General features: G+C 38.4%; 1 protein-coding gene across 3 annotated transcripts in view; it reads left to right on the top strand.

Annotated features, from left to right (window-relative positions):
• The window catches only part of DLC1 (DLC1 Rho GTPase activating protein), a 389,008-nt gene that overhangs the window by 214,605 nt on the left and 157,941 nt on the right, over window positions 1-16,462 (top strand). The window lies entirely within an intron of this gene.

The following is a 16,462-nucleotide window of genomic DNA, read 5'->3' as shown; positions in this document are numbered from 1 at the left end:
GTACCCCAGTAGTGTTTAATGGCTCCTTGTTTGCTAAGTCTGTATACTTACGTCATTTGCATAGATGGGTCAAAGATTGTGTTTTCTTAACCTTCTTGGTTAATCCAGTTGTTTTTCCATATATTGAATGAAGTTCTGAATGGTTAAAAGTATTAGATGTGGCCTCCAAGTGTCAGTCCAGATTTCCGTGCTGTGTGTTCTTGATAAAAGGCCATTTGACTTAGACCTAATTGTCCTGACATTACTTGAAGAGGTGAAAGTTAAGGTTTGTGATTGTGATAAAGCAGGTTAGGAAGATAACATATCTTTGTAGGCTATAAATTTGTCCCAAATGCTCATGAATATCTTTCTCTTTCTTAAACTAAACCCCGTTGCCCAGGACTGGGAGAGAGTAAACAATGTCAAGCCTACCATAAGGTAGGGGAGAGAGTAAACTATTTTAAATTTAATCATTTTATTATAGCTTTAGAGTAAAATGTGATACCTTAAAGAAATCCAACTTTACAATAAGTGGGTTTTAAGGTAGATTTAAGGGATAGCAATTTCCAGTTGGCCAGAGGAAGTTTAAGACATAAGATATGAGAGTATAAAATTCATGACTGTAATTGGTTGAGCCTTGGACAAAAAATAAAAATTGTTGCTTCATTGTTGTTTTTCTTGATAAATCCATCGTCCCAAATGGAAAGAATCCACAAATAATGCCTTATTAAAGATAACACAAAAATATCTTATTGTAGCTTGGTGTTTTGATTTGAGACTAAGGTTGATTCAATCTTGCTTCCCAGACCTCCTCTTAAATTTTCATAAATGAAGAGCTTTTGACAGCTGTTGACCTCTTTAAAAAAAAAAGATACTATCCCTGGAAAGTTGCTGTCTCTGCCTAGTCAGTTATCTGTTATATATTGAGGATCTGTATGGAGTCCAAAATATAGCACTGAATGAAGAGCACTTAGAGAAAAATAGTTACTTTTTACATGTGATGAAAAATTAAACATTTCCCCAGCTCTAACAGCAAGTAGGACTTTTGCTTCAGGTCCACTGAAGGAAGAAATTCTTTGTATTTCCAGGTTTCTCTAAGACAAATATGACCTCTTTGGTGATTCACACAGTAGAATATCCAGACATGATACTTGAAAAGAAAGGACTTTGGCTACCACAAGTGCCTCTGATTACTGGGGACTTGGACTCTTCCTGTGTTCTCTCTTATCCTAGGCTCATAGCTCAATCAAGTGGAGACCCATCTGGTGCACATCCAGACCTCAAGACAACTTACTTCTATCCTTTCCCTCAAACTTCTCCTCTGCACCCCACCCTCTCACTGGACAAAGGCTAAGTATTAGCTGTTAATTATCCACAAAAAGCCACTTCTCTAAACATCAGATCCAATCTTTATTTTACATCACACCACTTTGCCCTCTCTTGCAGAATGGAGAGCAGTAGAAAGTCCAAACCTCCTGCTGCTCTTATGTTGTGAAATTAATGAGATGACAGGTAAAACATGTTTGGAAGCCTCTGGAGGGAAATACTTCTGTTAATAGTACCTGGAATGTTGTTTCCATGATGATTGTTACCTTGATGACTTTCACCAAGTTTCTCAAAAACTAACCTGAGATTTCAGTTTCTTTCAGAGGTTTTACCTGACTGGACTGTTTGGCCATGGGACAAAGTTTTGTTTCCTTGTTAGGTATTTTCTCTCTCAATCAGTTTACCTCTCTATTTTTCTCTGTCTCTCTCTCTTTCACACACACACACACACACACACACACACACACACACACCCTACATAACTTAGAAGTTCCCAGTTCTTCTACCCCAAATTGTGTTATGTACGCAAACCATCATTTACCTCTGCCTGCCTTAAACTTCCTTATGTATAAAACAAGGATTCCGTCTGTTATTTTTAAGGATTCACAGCCTTATATAAACAAAATACAGAATTGCTGCTAGGGAAAGGCCTTCTAGTCATGAGGAGTGATGGAACAGACTGTCTTAATTGCATCTTCCTTTATATGTAATTGTTATGTTCTGCCTACCCACAGCCCACAGGGGTTCTCTTACTCCTGTTCCCTCTGCAACCATTATTCCTAAAAGCATAGGATGGCACTGTGTTTTCAGGCAATAAGAACTTTGAGGTTAACAGTGGGTGACAGATGGGGCCGACAACCATCCTCTGGGCAAACTGTGCGTCTTTCTTACATGTCTGCTGTGTCCTTGCCACTCCTTCCCTTGGGCACAAGGACATCTTGGCTCCAGGGAGCATTTTATTCCTGAAAACCTGTCACCCCTTAATCCTTTCATATAGGACTTCTTCACCTTTTTTGTGCCAATGGATCTCTTTAGCATTCTGGTGAAGCATATGAACCACTTCTCAGAAAAGTATTTTTAATATATAAATAAAAGATATAGAGTTATAGCAGAAACCAATTAGAATGAAATATAGTGATCAAGGTGTTCAAACCAAAATTTTCTGATATGGCGATATAAGATGAATGAATTCTGTAACAGGATAATGTGTTCAAAATATAGGGAAGTAAATGTAAATTTGATGTTTTTTAAAGATAGCAGTGTGAAGATTGTTACTGCAGCTATAATTAATAGCATTAAACTGAAAGTCATCTTTGATTCATCTCCTTGTCACCAACCATTATAGTAGAGAGGAAATCCTCGGGAACAACATCCATATCTAGGGGACCAACATGCAAATCTTCAGCTTTCCTGTTTAGCGGCTGAATGGGGCCGGCAGCATCCCATGAACATCTGTGGAGAGAAAAACTGCAGTCATGTATGTTCTGGAATGGGTTTGACAGCTACCATAACTGTGGAGGAGAGATGAATGTAAATGAGATTTTGTGATATCTGCAACAAGTGTAATGTGATTTGGAAAAGTCGAATTTCTATTGGTAACAAAGTCACAGGACAGCTAGTACCATTGTGTGTGCAGGGACGGCAGTTTGTCAGCATTCATAATTGGAAGAAATGCTACCTTTCAATTAAAGTTTAGTGACAATAAAAATGTAATTTTTCCTCCTCCAAGTTCATGGACACCTTGAAATCTATCCATAGACCCTAAATTAAAAATCCCTGCTTAATACTTACTGTGGCTTTCAAATACTTATAGTCAAAAATTCTTATAGCCTGAGATGCTGGGCTGTCTTACATGAGATGGCTGGAATTCTTTGGTGTATATTTGACAAAGCTCCACAAACAGGTTTGGACTGACGCACCAATAGGACTGCCTCTAAGGAAAAAGAAAAGAAACTAAAATTCAGATGAGAAAGACAGAGAGAGACTGAAAGTAAGGCAAAAGCCAGAAGACATATGTCGCTTTCATCAATTTGGAAAGTGGAATGAATAAATAAACCAAAAAGAAATTATTAGTTCTTATTTAAAAACATCTAATAAGGTAAGAACAACTTCTATAGTGTTGTTTTTTAAAACACTGACTTTTAAAAAAGTATTCAATCTATTCTCTCTATTAGGGAAACATAAGGAGAAAAAAATCTAAACACCTCAACATGTTATGAACACATGTCACTAGTTCCATTGCTAAACGTTGAAGAGAAGGAAGAGAAACTGAATTGCCTATGAAGAAGTTAGGAAAATTTAGACCAGTCTCAATCCAGATGATATTCAATGGACATAAAATAAATGCTTCAAGTATATACGTTAGATTGGACCCTCCTCCCACCCCTGCTCCTGGGGGTATTTTGTTGGATGTTCAGCATCTTCTGTCTTTTGTGAAATAGATTTTTCCATTTCAGCTGACCAGGTCTCCAATTCACCAGCAAAAAGAATGCTTAACATACTGTGCAGTATATTGGCTCCGAATTCAGTAGGGCATCAAGAATTCTGGGCCATTTCCCATGACAGGCAACCACAAACACTGACTCCTGTGAACTGTTTTCTGCTCATTGGTTCACCATGAAAAGCAAGTAAGGGCAAATAGAATGCCTTTTAACCAAGAGTGATGTATGCCTCAAAATATGCAGGCTCCTCCAGTAAACAAAGACTTCTCTAGAAGAATGCAACACGATAGAACATTTCGAAGGGCCTGAGAGACAGCCATTAATGATGCTTCCTGAGACACGGTCACATTTCTGGAGGGTGGATATGAGCATGTATTAAATTAGATGTGACTGTTTCAATAAAAAGAGAAGCATGTTGTTGTTGAGGCCAGCTTTGATGAGAGGAAATATACTATAGTGGCTGAGAGAGCTGGCTGTGACATCAGACTGCCTGGGTTTGAATCCTGGTTCTTGTACTGGGTAACTTTGGGCAGGTCTGTTCCTCACCAATATAAAAAGGATGAAAATAGTACCTGTGTCATGAAATTATTTTAAGGACCATATGAGCTACTATGCAAAGTACTCAGAAAAGTCATTGGCGAAAGTAAACCCTCCATCAGTTTTGGTTGGTCTGACTTCTCTTTTCCTTATGCCCTGCTTGCAAGGAAGCTTCACCACTATAGTGTGACACTCCTATAACTTGCCTAAGCCTTTTGGTCAAAAGTAGTTCAACAAGTCCAAAAAAATGAAAAGAAAAGGTAACATTTCAATGGAAATGGGATTTACTTCTGTACCTGCGGGGCAAAACAAAGAAGAATCTAATGAAGGTGACTTTTGTGCAGACCGTGTTGAAATCCAAAATGAAGTGACTAGAGAATAACTGTTTTTGCACATTGATGAGGGAATCAGTCCTCGCATATGACTTTGTCAGGCTAGGTATACGATATCTGAGAGTCTTCCCAAGCGAGTTGGAACCTGCTTTGAAAATTGCTCTGTAGATGAAGGCAAACATGGGACAGAGCAGCGGTACCAGCAGGTGAGATTTCAAGCACGTGGCCCAGCTCTGGGATGGGAAGGAGTGTGTTCAACACCAAGGCTGCCACTTGAAGGGATATTTCGCACGCCTCTGTTTCTGGAGCAAAACTTCTGTCACTTACTTCACTTAAAATCGTATGTAGGAACAGTCTGCATAGTTTGCCAAAGGTCACTATAATTACACAAATGGGATGTGTCCAAAGTCAAAGGCTTAATAGAACGGATATATTAGTCACAGGTCGGCCTAAGCATCAGAAGCTATATCATGAAGCCGAAACTGGATTTAAAAGAACATTCCACTGGAAGGTCTCTATTCCAGAGAAATGATTAAGGAGTAGATTGAAGTTAAGCTTGCCATTGTATGTGTTTTTCAATTTCTGGTTCCCGTCACTTAATAATAATCTGCCATTCTTGAAGAAAGAGGATGTGCTGTCCAGAAGGCATGTGCTGGAGCCGTTTATTTGTGATGATGATGGGTTTGCATTGATCCTTCTCTGCTCTTCCCGCATTGCTTGTGAACAACCACTGATATTTTTGAAGCATTTGGTTGGAATTATTGATGAACACCTAACCATGGAAGAAAACCAAAGTTACACATCCCTTTAATAATCAAACTCACAACTATAGTGCTACTGTTGCTTTTCTCAGGCACAGCCAAAGACTAAGCAGCTAATACAAACTAAATTGTTTTGTAATATGAACTAAACATGACACCCAGCCGTAGGTGGTTATTATCATTGGATGCATTCTTTATGACAAATAATATCATAACAATAATTAATTTGTCATTTGATTGCCTACTAAGTGCCAGAATCTGTGCTGAGAGCTCTAAAGGCATTTTCCCATTTAATCTTCAAAATAATCCTGAGAGGTATAGACTGCTATTTTTATCCCCATTTAAGCTAGGGTATTTTTTGACAATACCTTAAAAATCCATTCGTGGGTGTCCACGGACAAAACTCAGTAACATCCAAATCTGCCCATAATTATTAATTAATCTCACAAATATTTATTGAGAACCTATCGTACACAAAACACTGTGCTAGGCACCAAAGGACAAATAAGACAGACACAGTCCTTATCTGCCAGCCACGAAGATGACATCTGAATTCTACCTTTGAATTTAAGAGGGGCCCAGCTTGGGCAGTGTGAGCCCCATGTTATTAAGGAAGAACTATACAGTGTCTCTTGGACACTGAGGGGAGTCTGAAGCTCATCACTGATTTGATCTTTAAACCAGTGACTCTCGGGGGGGATGAGAAAAGACACACTTGGAAGGGGCAGTGATGGGAAGAGCACTTGTAGCTTTTAAAAATATACACGATTGATTTATTGTTTTCATAGTGCAAACTGCATCTTACAAAATCCTGAAGATAGAGAAATCTTGGGTGGGTGGGAGGGACGGGACATGAGCATAAAGGTTGAGAAACACGTTTAAACTGCTCTGCGCATCCCTGTGGGCCCAGCTCCTCTCATGAGCAGATTAACCTGTAAACATAAATCAGTAAATCAGACCATCGGTGGGTGCCCCCGTGGAGCCAGGGAGACCCTCTCTGCAAAGAAGGATCAGACAGATGAGTGCATCTTTCCTAAAGAACTGGCCATTCTTTTTATGGGACAAAAACTTGTTACTTCCAAAGTGCTATGAGGTCATATCTTTAATCATTGTTTTAAGAGGAGATACTGACCTTTTTACAGAGCTGAAGTGTACTAAAGTTTAAAATATATTACTATCTAAAACAGGGTGCTTTTTTTGACTGATTCAGAAATCAGAATGAACTAAAGTTTATTGCCAAGATAGGTCTCAGATCTCAATATACATGGGCTATAGACCTGAAATAGATTGTCCTAAGTCTTTTGTTATTTCACAGAATTTCTTATGGAACCAATCTGGAAGTAAGGACATCTTTTCTGCCCATAATAACTTTGAGAGATATTCCTATTTTGGATCTTTTTTTAAAAAAGAAAAATGATAGATGAGTTATTAAAACTATGACATAATTATTATATTCTTAAATGTTTACCAGTCACCAAGGTTCTGTCACACTCTGAGCAGAAAAATACTTGAGATAATAGAATTTGAGGATTAAGTATTCAATCATAGTGAAGCAATTCTATATTTTCATATATATAAAATGATCTCAAAAAATTCTAGTTCATTTCAGATCAGTGACATTCTAGATTGCTTTCAGTAGTTTGAAAATCAATTATCTACTGAATGCAAAGGTTAATTAAATCAATGAGAAAATCACCAAAGAAAATATGATTTGTATTAGTACTTCTTTTATCAGCTTCCACATTTTAATTAAAGCATGTTTTGAATACTGACAATATGTTCATATATCATGGCCTTGTTTTTCTTAGAAGTGACTTCACTAATGTATTCCAAAGAATATAGTTAATTGTGGCATCTTACTGTTCCCAGATAGAGAGGCCAAAGGATGAAAGAAAGCAGGAAAGTTTTTAAGGTTGAACGTTTCATTTTCAAATAAGGGTCCTTAGAAACAGAGAAAACGTGAGACGTGGCTCAGACACTGTACAATCAAGAAGGCAGACAGCATCCACTGAAGCAAAGAGTAACAGAGGGTTTTTATATTGGATGGGCATAACCTTGTACTAACTACAAATTAGCTAATATTGATTGTGCACTGAGTATAATGCTATGTGGTAGAAAAGATAGAGATAAATTCAAAACTGTCTCCGAACTTCAGTAGTCTAGAGTCTATTTGGCAGGAAAGAAGTAACCTACAGAGAAAACTAGCCTCTAAGGCATGGTGTGACAGATACCCTAAGGTACTTGCTGAGCCAGTGTCTGTCCCCCCTCCTTCCTTCCCTCCCTCCTCCCTCTTTACCTTTCTCCCTCTCTCCTCTCTTCAGCAGGAACTGACTGCTGACCCAAGTTCATTGTAACAAAGGATATCCACACTATTTCATCATTACTGGTTTTTCTGTACTTTGGTATTCATGCTCATTTGTATCCCAATGAACATTATTTATAAGTGAAAATTTCCTTGACGTAACTAACTTTTCAAGTCATAATTATCACTTTCTCATTATTTCACATGGAAATGAAAACATTTGAATCATTGCAGAGAAGAGCCTCTGTGTCACTATGAGGATGTGACGGTAGTAGGGTGTGTGTGTATGTGTGTATGCCAGGAGGGTGGTAAATACAGGGATTACATATTGAAAATGTTTTTCACATTAGCGTTGGTATGTTCAGCCAGGTAAGTTATTTGGATGTTTCTCAACATTTGAAACAATTCTCATGCTAGTAACTGGACTGATTTCACCTGGTTGCTTCCTCCAGTGAATAAAAATAAAAGCATAAAGGACTCCACCATTATTTTACTCCAGTATAGGCTGGGAAGCAGTAAGGTTTGCCATTTTTTGAGACAGTTATTGACCCACATCTTGCATTCAGTATAACACAGATGTGTTCCAGGTCGAAAGTTCAATAAGAGCTTGAGAGTGGCAGCCAGGAAATGGAGAGAGCAGAAGGCCATTTTTATGACTTGCTGAGATACTGACCCAGTCTCCTCATTATTTGACAGTAAAAATATCTTTGGGTTGAACTCAGTATCCTGACAGAGGGGTGTCAGTTTTGATCCTCTCCTGCAGGAATCTCCAATCAGTAAACTATTTCAGTCAAGAACTGAAACACTATTAATAAAAAACAAATTAACAACTTCTAGACAATGGAAATCAGCAGGACATAGCCAAAAAACCCATGGCATATTATTGCTTGCTGAAAATCTCGCCTGGTGATCTCTGAACATCCTAACACCACAAATCACTTTTCTCTCTCTTCCCTCTCTGTCTCTTTAGAGGATTTATTATTAGTATGAACACATCTAGGCAGTTGTGCACACACACACACACACACACACCCCCACCCTCAGGAAGCCATGACTTCAGGGAACCTCTCTTCATAAAAGATTAAGGAGTCCTGATTTACAGGATGCCGATGTAAAAGTCACAATGTAGCATCTGGTTGTTGACAACTTGGAGTGGGGGCAGGGGTTCAACTCGTTTAATGATGTCTAGACTTTGTTTTATCTTTCAGATTTTTTGTGACATATTTAGTTTTTTGCAGACAACTCTCAAATCACTGACTCAGCATTCAGTGTGGTTCCGTTTATCATGAGCCATCATCTCTAATCTGGTTTTGAATAGCAGGATGTTGTAGGTCCAGATTGAAGTGTGACCTCTGAATGTTTTCCATTCGTGCTTGATTACTATATCCTAGAGGTCTAGACAGTGTTATTGGTTTCTCACCAACATAAACATCTGGCAAAAAAAAAGAGAACTAAACCAGATGAGTAAGGACATTCCTAATATACCTTTACAATATGCTATATTTAAAGTAAAACTTTTGAAAACGAACCCCATCTCAGGTTGAAAAGGATGCCATCAAATGTATTGCTTTTCAACTCAGATAAGGCAGACTTTGGACTATAAGTTTTCACTGATGGAAACAAGTTAGAACATGTAACTTTCAGACTGCAATAGAAACATCTTTCCTTTGTGCTATTACAAGAAGCTAGAATTTCATTTAGTGAATTCCAGCCAAATGAAATTAGCACGCGCATGTTGACTCATGTGTAGCTCCTGGGTGGACAAATGAGATGACAAACCAATGGGGGTGAGAAGGGAGTGATGGAACCAAACCCAGAGCAATGTGGGTATGAGTATGATACCAGGCCTTCTCAAGTCTTATTTTATGTGGGTAGATTTTCGTATTCTAAGAGTTATTGATTTATTGGAACTATGCAGAGGGCTTATTTAAGAGCCAGAACCCAACAGAGTGGAATATTGTGCCACTGAGTTATAGGGAAAGACTGAGGCCCTTTCTTTTATGCTGGGGCTATAGACCACATGCAACCAAACACCAACAAAACTTGCCTGCAGCCAGGAGCACCAGGGTGGAAAATGTAGAGGGGTGACAAGACAACCCAAAGTGTTTGCCTTGTGTCCTTTGTATGCAGATGGCACTGATAGCAATACTATGAGAACAACACTGGAAATGTTACACATAGGATATTGTAAATTTATAAAATATACGTTCAGTAATGAATTCCAACTTACGTACGACATCTTGTGCATAATATTGATTCTTTCTTCTTCTTTTTTGGCTAGGGTAAGAACAGGGAAAGTTTCCTTCAGTGATACATATAAATTGATGACTTAAAACCCAGGCTGTGTTTCCAGCCAAAGCTCTTTGGCACAGGATAATCATTGCACAACTGAAGGTAAACATGGAGGGTAAACCTCAGAAAAATGATTTCAAAGCGGAGCCTGAAAATCTATCGTAAATGCCCTTTTGCCCCATTTAAGACAGTAACAACAGTCTGTGACTGGCCACTCTGCTCATACCCCAAGGATTAGCTGCCACATCAGAGCCAAGTGTTAATAAGCTGGGAAAGGGGAAAAAATAAACATTTAATTTTTTTAAAAAAAAGAAAGAAAGGAAAATAAGAAAATGGAGTCTGGGAAGGGCCCTAACGGGGAGGTGAGGGTAAACCCCCGCCCGCTGATGCCACCAGGATGGATGGGTCAAAACAGCGCACCCACCTTCTCAGCCACCGCCACACACATTCCGAGTTCCCATTCTTGTGAGGTCAGTTCGCAGAAAATGTTTTGATTTCTGTGACCCAGAGCACAACTCCCACTTTGCCCGTGAAGTATTCCCGGAGTGAACCTTCCGTGGCCTTCCGTGCTCATTAATCCCACCACCGACCCACACAGACCCCGACTCCAGCTGATTTTGTGACTGTCTGCTCTTTTTCTTTACCCAATTTGCACTGAAAGTGAGCTACTGAGTTGAGTCAGCTCAGAATGCATAATTTGTCCTGTGTGTGCCTGCTTTCTTGTCCTTGTTCCATATTCTTCTCCCTACTCAGACTTAAAGTATTTTAACTGATTAATAAAACACCATGACATGAGCTATCCACTTGTCTCTACATAAAAGTGCATGCTTTTGAATCACAATAACTTATGTAACGTCTCTGCTTTTAAAAGGAGTCTAGGAAAATGACATTTTGCAACTTTTATTACAGTGGAAAAAAGCTGACCCAGATCTTGGACCAGCTGAGCTCAAAGGGTCAAAAGCCAAGTGCTTTTATTAACTTTTTAAGAGTAGGTAATCCTTGCTCACTTTGAAGACTGAAGCATGTACTAATTGCTTTTGTAAAATGAAGGTGAGGTTGCTTTAGCTAATGGTCCATGCAGTCCTACCCTGGGACATTTGATCACAGTGTCTCATGTGGCTTTAAGTTGCTGTTTTCATAACATACTCGTGTTTTTGATTAGAAAGAGTTCAGGTAACATTTGAAATCAGTACCTTTGCTTTCCAAAACTCTTTTGTCCAAAAACATCTTTAGATATGTTATCAATTAACTAATAGCAAGATTATCATTATTAAATATTTTAGACATACAAGAAACCCATGTATCAACCACTAACTAAAGTAATAAAACATTAAAGCTACTGTTTTAACATTTTTAATTTAAAATTACTGCATGCCCCTCCTGGATCCCATTCCCTCCCTCCACTTCCTTCCCAACTCCCCCTGAAATTCCAATCCTGAATTTAGGATTTAATCATTCCCGTGCTGGTTTTGTACTCTTACTACGTATGTAAGTAACCCAAAACAATAGTAATTATTGTTTTGCACATTTAGAAGTTTTAAGTGGGACCATACTGCAAATATCCTTCTGCAACACATTTTGCTCAGAATTTTATATATATATATATATATATATATATATATATATATATATATATATATATATATATATATTTTTTTTTTTTTGTGGTACGTGGGCCTCTCACTGTTGTGGCCTCTCCCGTTGCGGAGCACAGGCTCCAGATGCGCAGGCTCAGTGGCCATGGCTCATGGGTCCAGCTGCTCCGCAGCATGTGGAATCTTCCCGGACCGGGGCACGAACCCATGTCCCCTGCATCGGCAGGCACACTCTCAACCACTGCACCACCAGGGAAGCCCTCAGAATTATATTTTTGATTATATTTTTTATCAATTAAATTTTTATTGAAATACAGTTGATGTACAATATTATATACAGGTGTGCAGTGTAGTGATTCACAATTTTCAAAGGTTATACTTCATTTATAGTTATTATAAAATGGTGTCTATATTCCCTATGTTTTACAATATATCCTTGTAGCTTATTTTATACTTAATAGTTTGTATGTCCCCCCTGGTAACCACTAGTTTGTTCTCTATATCTGTGAGTCTGTTTCTTTTTTGTTATATTCACTAGTTTGTTGTGGGTTTTTTTTTGATTCCACATATAAGTGATATCATACAGTATTTGTCATTCTCTGTCTGACTTATTTCACTTAGCATAATACCATCCAAGTCCATCCATGTTGTTGCAAATGGCAAAATTTTATTCTTTCTTATGGCTGAGTAGCATTCTACTGTATATATATACCACAGATTCTTTATCCGTTCATTTGTTGATGGACACTTAGGTTGCTTCCACATCTTGACAATTGTAAGTAATGCTGCTATGAACACTGGGGTGCATGTATCTTTTTTAATTACTGTTTTTGTTTTTTTCTGGATATATACTCAGGAGTGGAATTGTTGGGTCATATGTTATTTCCATTTTCAGTTTTTTGTTTTTGTTTTTTATTTTTGGCTGCGTTGGGTCTTCGTTCTGTGTGCCAGCTTTCTCTAGTTGCAGAGAGCGGGGGCTACTCTTTGTTGCAGTGCTCGGGCTTCTTATTGCGGTGGCTTCTCTTGTTGTGGAGCACGGGCTCTAGGCGCACGAGTTTCAGTAGTTGTGGCACGTGAGCTCAGTAGTTGTGGCTCACGGGCCCTAGAGTGCAGGCTCAGTAGTTGTGGCGCATGGGTTTAGTTGCTCCATGGCATGTGGGATCTTCCTGGATCAGGGCTTGAACCTGCATTGGCAGGTGGATTCTTAACCACTGCGCCACCAGGGAAGTCCCCCATTTTCAGTTTTTTGAGAACTCTCCATGCTGTTTTCCACAGTGGCTGCATCAATTTACATTCCCACCAACACTGTGTATAGGGGTTTCCTTTTCTCCACATCGTTGCCAACATTTGTTTTTTATGTTCTTTTTGATGATAGCCATTCCGAAGGTGTAAGGTGATATCTTGTGGTTTTGATTTGCATTTCCCTGATGACTAGCAATGTTGAACATCTTTTCATGTGCCTATTGGCCATCTACATTTCCTCTTTGGCAAAATGTCTATTCAGGTCTTCTGCCCATTTTTTAATCAGGTTGCTTGGTTTTGTTTTTGTTTTGATGTTGAGTTGTATGAGCTGTTTATATATGTTGAGTGTTAACCCCTTATCAGTCATATCATTTGCAAATATTTTCTCCCTTTCATTATGTTGTCTTTTTGTTTTGTTGATGCATAGCTTAAAAGCTATGCAAAAGCTTTTAAGTTTAATTAGGTCCCATTTGTTTATTTTTGCTTTTATTTCCTTTGCTTTTGGAGACACATCAAAAAAAAATATTGCCAAGATTTATGGCAAAGAGCGTTCTGCCTATGTTTTCCTCTGAATTATATTATTCATGTTGAAACAGAAAGATCATTTATTCTTACTACTATTATATGAATGTGCCGTAATTTACTTATTCATCCTCCTGTTGGAAGGCATTTAGGTTGTTTCCAGTTATGCACTATTACAAGCACTTGCTATTAGGAATGAATACTATTGTTTACACCTCTGTGTACATATGTATAGAAGTTTCTCTATGACACAGTAATTCATCTAAGGATGGAATTTCATAGTAAGATATGCACATCTTATGTGGCCAAACTGTTCAACATGTATTACACACCCACCAATAGTATATAAGAATACCCAATATAGAAGAGAATTTTTCAAGTACTATAAAAGTCATAAAATATTTACTTTAAAAAAACACAAATGTAAATAGTATAGATATTAACAAAGTCAAATTTATATATATATAAATATGCATATATAGATACACATAAATATATGTGTCCATATATATATACATGGTCATATACATATATAAATTTGTATATTTCATATATAAGTACATCATGAAGAGTTTTAAAATTATTAATAGAATTACGCAAAGACTAGATAAATAAGGGTTGGAATGAAGCTTGTAAATAATAAATAATATTTCATTTTAGCATTGCTTTTTGAGCTAAATGTAATTAAGTATCTGTTTAAAGGTGACAATGAATGTCAAGTTCATTTATGCCTGTTCTGGGCCTGTATTGGGTACAGATGCCGCTTAGGTAGGTGATGAGGATAAAAAATGGAAGGAGAGTCTGTCTGAGAATTAGAGGAAGCAAAAAAGAAATATTCAGAAATAATATTTTCACAATAACCTATATTAAGAAATGCTTAGGGGCTTCCCTGGTGGCACAGTGGTTGAGAGTCCGCCTGCCGATGCAGGGGACACGGGTTCGTGCCCCGGTCCGGGAACACCCCACATGCCGCGGAGCAGCTAGGCCCCGTGAGCCATGGCCACTGAGCCTGCGCGACCGGAGCCTGTGCTCCGCAAAGGGAGAGGCCACAACGGTGAGAGGCCCGCATACCAAAAAAAAAAAAAAGAACACCCAAGGGAATACCTCCTCTTCACCAAAAAAAAAAAAAAAAAAAAAAGAATCCGTTGAAGGCTTCCATGAAGACCAAGGGTTCTGTGGAATTAAGTGGGAAAATCTGGCCTAGGGGACCAACTATTTAAATGTCACTGAAGAGCAAGTCTTTCCTCAAACAGTGGATAATTATCCTCAAGTGGAGGAAGCATTAATTTGCAAAAATAAGTTTTGATTTTATTTTTTCATTCTTCTCTGTTAAATGAGTAAAGTAGCAATACTTTATTTCTAAGATGTCTTTTGTAGGCAAAGCATCATGCTTTAGAATGATATGTATGTTAAAAATCAGTGTCTCTCCCTCGACATTTTCTCAGAGATACATAACTAAAGAGGGTTATTCACTTTTAAAGTTGAGACTGCTGAGTAAGGGCAAGGTGACCACTGTGCATGCATTTATCCATCCACCTAGCAATCTTTCTTCTTATCGTATCGACAAGTTGGGAGCAGTGCACTGCATGGTATTGTGAAGATCTCAAATGTCATTGTGAAAATAGGCTCTTCAAAGTTGCCTGACAATATTGGTGAATTTACAGCTTTCTTAGTTAAATGATCTCTTTTCATGTTACTAAGTTGACCACAAGTCATTTCTTTGAGAACGTGAAATGCAGATGGAAACAAGCCATGCTTGTAAAACATGTGTTGATTTTCTTCATAATCACATGATTATCGATGTTTCTCCTTATTTTAATGACTTTTATCATTTCTCATGGAATATGTTCCCCTCAAGCAATTCTGTAAATTCTCTCTGTTCTTTTCTTCAAAATATAAACTCCATCTCTTCTTTGAAGTCTCCTAATTGCAGTTAGAACGTCTCTCTAATAACCATCATTTTTATACTAAATTTTCTTATTCAATGACAATCACCATCAAAATTATTATATTTTTAGCACACGTGGCATACTTGACATTTAGAACTAACACTCTCTCCCACAACAGTAGCACCCATACCCCAAAAGAAGGGTCATGGAAGAAATTGTAGCAAAGGTTTTTAAGCTTTTATTTTAAAACTCAGAAAGAAGGTAAGACTGAAGTGTTTTCCTCAACTTCCTGATATTTAATTTTAGCTGGGCCCCTGACATGCAGTGCAGGGCTCTGCTCAGAGCTTCTCTTGCATTGTTATTTAATGCTTACATAAGACGATGAAGTAGATTCTGAAGTAGATTTATTAGCCCTGTTTTATCCTTGTTTTACAAATGAGGAAACATGTCCAGAGAGGTTAAGTAACTTGCCAAAAATCATGTAACATGTCCAAAATCGACAAGTTCTTCACTTTCTCATAAAACTTGTCTTTTCATCTCAGTTCATCGGTAACTTCTCTCTTCCTTCGTACCTCAAGTTCCTTCCATCCGCCAATCACGTCAGCTCTCCCTGCAAAATGCATGTGGAATCCGACCACCATCCTCAGTGCTACCGCCCTGGGCCAAGCCGCCATCATCTCCAACCTGTATTCTTACCATCGCCTCTTAACTGGCCTCCCTACTGGTACCCCTGCCCCCCTCCAGTAAGGTATTCCAAACGTGGCAGCCTGAGGGATGTTTTTAAATATAAATTATGTCTCGTGACTCCTCAGCTCAAAACCCTCCAGTGTCTTTCTCTCACACTTAGAATAAAATCCATCCTGTGGCCAAGAAGCCTTTACCTGACCTGGGGCCTACCTACCTCTCCTACGTCTCCTTCTTATATTCTTCCCCCAGTTCACTCCTTTCCATGCACTCTGACCTCTGCTCTTCCTTGGCAGTTGCTGTTCCCTCATTCGGAAAACCTCTTTTTTCAGATAGTCACATGGCTCTCGCCCTCACTTCATTCAGGTCTCTGATAAATGGTACCTCGACTGAGAGGCCATTCTGGCTCATTCTATTAAAATCCCATTCTCCTATCAACCAATTGCAATCCATTTATCCCAGTATGTTGTATGTGTGTTTATTGTCTCTCTTTCTCTCCTTCTAGAATCTACATTCTTCTTTGAAGCCAAAACCAAATGCACATACACATATTGCCAAAT

Source organism: Delphinus delphis, chromosome 21 (genome assembly GCF_949987515.2).
Source record: "Delphinus delphis chromosome 21, mDelDel1.2, whole genome shotgun sequence".
Lineage (NCBI taxonomy): Eukaryota > Metazoa > Chordata > Mammalia > Artiodactyla > Delphinidae > Delphinus > Delphinus delphis.
The sequence above is the reverse complement of the archived record's forward strand: the minus strand, read 5'-3'. Positions and strand labels throughout refer to the sequence as shown.